The sequence below is a fragment of the Dipodomys merriami genome, unplaced genomic scaffold (assembly GCF_024711535.1).
Source record: "Dipodomys merriami isolate MVZ:Mamm:240054 unplaced genomic scaffold, mDipMer1.0.p SCAF_183, whole genome shotgun sequence".
Lineage (NCBI taxonomy): Eukaryota > Metazoa > Chordata > Mammalia > Rodentia > Heteromyidae > Dipodomys > Dipodomys merriami.
The window spans coordinates 1,875,376-1,880,253 of NW_027203193.1; positions in this window are offsets into that span (position 1 = coordinate 1,875,376).

The window sequence follows — 4,878 nt, forward strand, 5'->3', positions numbered from 1 at the left end:
CGTTGCAGTGAGGCGGTAGAGAATGGTCAGGCCGCCCTAGAAATGCTGCAGGAAGAAAGATTGGAAAGGGCAGACAGCAAAAAGGAGGAGAGCAGGGGGGGGGGTTATACCCCAATTTTGCCGAACTAGAGACCTCTGAGTCTACAGACTCAGAGGAACTACAATCACTCATAGAACAAATAGAAAAAACAAAGATAAGAAAGAGGAGGAAAGGGAAGGAGAGAGAGGACCCAGATAAAGACAAATGCACACCCTCTGTGCACCACCCCACACCTTCGGCCCCTCTGCTCTATGCGGAGGACCCTGGAAATGGCAGCCCCGGCTGTTCTTTCAGCCCAGGCATGTGGAAAGCGGTCAGAACCGAGTTACATCTAGCCTGTCCAATATTTCAGGATCCACAGGGACAGCGGTATCATGAACCCTTAGATTTAAAGGTTATAAAATCTTTAGCTGAGTCTGTGCAGACATACGGAATCACAGCCTCCTTTACTGTAGCCCAGGTGGAGGCCCTAAACAGACACTGCATGACACCTGGTGATTGGAGTGGGCTTGCACGAGCTTGTTTGAGCCCAGGTCAGTATTTAGATTGGAAGGCCTTTTTGATTGAATTTGCTAGTGAAGAGGCTGCAGCCAATCAGGCTGCGGGGAACCCAGCTTGGGACAGAGATATGCTGCTTGGACAGGGGAGATTCGCCAATCAGCAGATAGGCTACCCGGTTCAAGTTTATGAACAAATCAATAAAATTGGCATAAAGGCATTGAAGGCCTTACCAAATAAAGGCGAGGTGAGTGGCAATCTCACCAAAATCCTGCAGGGCTCTATGGAGCCGTTTTCGGACTTTGTTACCCTTATGGTCGAGGCCGCTGGCAGAATTTTTGGTGACCCAGACGCAGCCATGCCATTAATTAAACAGCTTGTTTACGAGCAGTGCACTAAGGAATGCAGAGCCGCCATAACCCCATATAAGAATAGGGGACTAGAAGCATGGATGAAAGTTTGCAGAGAGCTGGGGGGACCACTAACTAATGCTGGATTAACTGCTGCTCTGGTGCAATTAACCCAGAAGAAAGGGGGAGGCTCAGGTGCGTGCTTTAGATGTGGCAAGATGGGACACATAAAGCGTAATTGCCCTGAAAGAGGAAGTGTGATAGAAACAGGAAAGGGACAACAGCCTAAGCAACCTGGGCTGTGCCCTAGATGTAAAAGGGGGAAGCAGTGGGCAGTTGAATGCCGATCTGTGAAAGACATCAACGGTCGAACCTTAACGCAGGCCCATTCAAAAAACGGGCAGCAGGGCCCTCGCCCTCAGGGCCCGCAAATATATGGGGCAGTCGAGAACCAGGACAGGAGCTACTACCCAGAACAGTGGCCGACCCTCCGGCACCCCAAGGACCACGGAGAGCCACTGTGGGCTCAGCAGGACTGTACCTCCGTGCCACCACCAGACTCGTATTAACTCCCTGAATGGGGGTCCAGTTAGTTGACACAGACTTCCAAGGACCCCTTGAGCCTGGCACGGTGGGATTGTTGATAGGGAGGTCATCCACAATTCTGTGGGGCCTTAAGGTGCATCCTGGTGTTATTGACCCAGACTATACTGGAATTGTAAAGATTATGGTTGAATCTCCTAAAGGAATTTTAGCCATCTCCCCAGGAGGTAGAATTGCTCAGCTTTTGATTTTACCCAGTTTACATGACCATTTTGCGGCTCAGCCCAAGCTAAGAGGAAAAGGGGGTTTTGGATCCACGGGAACAGACTTAACATTCCTGTCTCTTGATTTGGACCAAAGACCAGTTCTTGAACTCAATGTTGATAATAAGAAAATTTTGGGCCTTTTGGATACTGGGGCAGACAGGAGCATTATTGCCAGAAAAGATTGGCCATCAGGATGGCCTGTACAAGCGTCCTCCCAAACCTTACAAGGTCTGGGATATGCTAAGGCCCCTGACATGAGTGCGAGACAGCTGCACTGGAGTGATGAAGAAGGACATTCTGGTATAATACAGCCTTATGTGTTAGAGCTCCTGTTTTCCTTATGGGGCAGAGACCTTATGAAAGAAATGGGATTTAAATTAAGTAATGACTATTCCCCTGCATCACAGGACATGATGGTGCGTATGGGTTATCACCCCAGTTTTGGACTATGTAAATTTCTATGAGGGAACAAGGAGCCTATTAAAGCGTAGCAGAGAAACCACAGGCAGGGCTTGGGTTTTTCCTAGAGGCCACTGGGGGAGGGATCCCCATATCCTGGAAAACGGAGGAGCTGGTGTGGGTGCCTCAGTGGCCACTTTCCTCTGAAAAATTAACTGCCGCCAGGACATTAGTACAGGAACAGTTAACCCAAGGACACATTAAACCATCAGTATCCCCGTGGAATACACCCATTTTTGTTATTAAAAAGAAGTCTGGAAAATGGCGTTTGTTACACGATTTACGAGCCATCAATAACAAGATGCAAATTATGGGCCCCGTACAACAAGGCCTACCTTTGCTTTCTTCCCTGCTGGCCTTTTGGCCCATTATTGTGATTGATATAAAGGATTGTTTTTTTTCCATTCCCCTACCTGATCAAGACAGTGTGAGGTTTGCTTTTACTATTCCCTCCTGCAATCATGAGGAGCCAGATAAAAGATATGAGTGGGTAGTTTTGCCTCAGGGGATGGCCAATGGTCCTACTATGTGCCAACTTTATGTGGACGAAACTCTTGCCCCTCTTAGACAAAAATATCCCAAATTAAGATGCATTCATTATATGGATGATATTTTACTAACAGCAAAGAGTAAACATATGCTGGAAAAGGCGTATGTGGATTTGATTGAGATGCTAAAGTACAGAGGACTGTTTATAGCTCCTGAAAAGGTACAGCAGGACCAGGTTATTGATTACTTAGGAGCAAAAATATGTAAAAATTGCGTTAGTCCACAAAAGGTAGAGTTGAGAAAAGATAATCTAAAAACCTTAAATGATTTTCAAAAATTGTTAGGAGATATTAATTGTGTTAGAAACTATTTAAAGCTACCAAATTATGATTTGAGACCCCTTTATGCTATATTACAAGGAGACTCCGCTTTGGATTCTCCTAGAAAGTTAACCAAAGAGGCAAGAGAGACTTTACATAAGATAGAAGAGAGATTACAAAATGCCTGCTTACAGAGAATACAGGAAGACAAGAGTATTACCCTGTGTATACTCCCTACCTTTTCTCAACCTACTGGGTTGTTGTGGCAAGAAGGCCCGTTGTTTTGGATTCACCCGAAAATATCACCGGCCAAGTCCATTGAATATTACCCTACTGCTGTGGCTGGTGTTGCACTCTCTGGAATTCAACAATGCTTACAGTATTTTGGAATTTCCCCGTCTACCATTATAGTTCCTTACACCAGCCATCAAGTTAAAACTTTGTGTGCTACTATAGATGATTGGGCTATTTTACAATGTAGCTTTACTGGCCAAATAGACAACCACTTTCCAAAACATCCCCTTTTGGGGTTTTTCAAGGAACACCCAATTATCTTTCCTAAGGTAACGACTTCTCAACCTATTGTAAGTGCCCCTAATGTATTTACTGATGGCTCAAAAACGGGATGTGGTGTACACATTGTTGAGGCACAACGACCGGTACAACACCAGTTTCAGCCCGGTGCTCCTCAGATGGTAGAGTTAAAAATTGTTATAAAAGTTTTTGAAGCATGCCCGTTTTCTTTTAATTTAATATCTGATTCTGCTTATGTTATTAATGCTCTCAAGGTTTTAGAGGTTGCCAGACCTATTAAGAGTTCCAGTCCGGTTGGTCCATTGTTTCAACAATTACAACAGTTGATTTGGCAGAGAAAATCATGCTTTTATCCCTTGCATATTCGGGCTCATACGGGCCTGCCAGGACCCCTGGGCAAAGGAAATGATGTAGTGGATCAATGGACCAGACAAGAATGGGTATTTATTAGCTCTGTCTTAGACAGAGCCAAAACCTTTCATAAAACATTTCATGTTAATGCAAAAGCACTACAACAAAAATTTCAAATTTCTCTAGCCGATGCGAGACAGGTGATATTAGACTGTCCTCGATGTGTAATTTATCAGCATCCGCCTAGTGTTGGGGTTAATCCCCGGGGTTTGCTCCCGCTAAAAGTTTGGCAGATGGATGTGACTCACATCTCTGAGTTTGGACACCAAAAATATGTACATGTGTCTGTGGACACCTCTTCAGGTGTTATACATGCCACGCCCTTGGCTGGAGAAAAGGCACGCAATGTTATTGCCCATTGTTTGGAGGCCTGGGCAGCCTGGGGAAAATCTTATCAACTTAAGACTGACAATGGACCTGCGTACACAGGACAACAGTTTGCCTCCTTTTGTCATCAAATGGAGGTGCAACATATACATGGTTTGCCCTACAATCCCCAAGGCCAAGGCATTGTGGAACGTGCTCACCGCATGATAAAAGAGTGCCTACAAAAACAAAAGGGGGGAATTGGCCATGGCCGTACCCCAAAGGAAAGACTTTCTCTTGCTTTATTTACTATTAATTTTTTAAATTTGGATGCTCAGAGTCAATCCGCAGCAGATAGACATAATGAACCTTATGGCCCAGCAAAAGGGATGGTAAAATGGAAGGATGTCTTGACAGGGCTCTGGCGTGGGCCCGATCCCATACTGACATGGGCACGAGGTTCTGTTTGTGTTTTTCCTCAGGACCAACAAGATCCGGTGTGGGTGCCTGAACGCCTCACTAGAAAAGCCCAGTATGAAGAGGCACGAGTTGCGGGGGGTGATGGTCCTCCTGCTCATCCTTGCGATGGTGTAACCGGGAAGACCAGTACCGAGATGGGGAACCCTGTCTGTGTTCCCGAGACCGATGCCCGTACGACATGA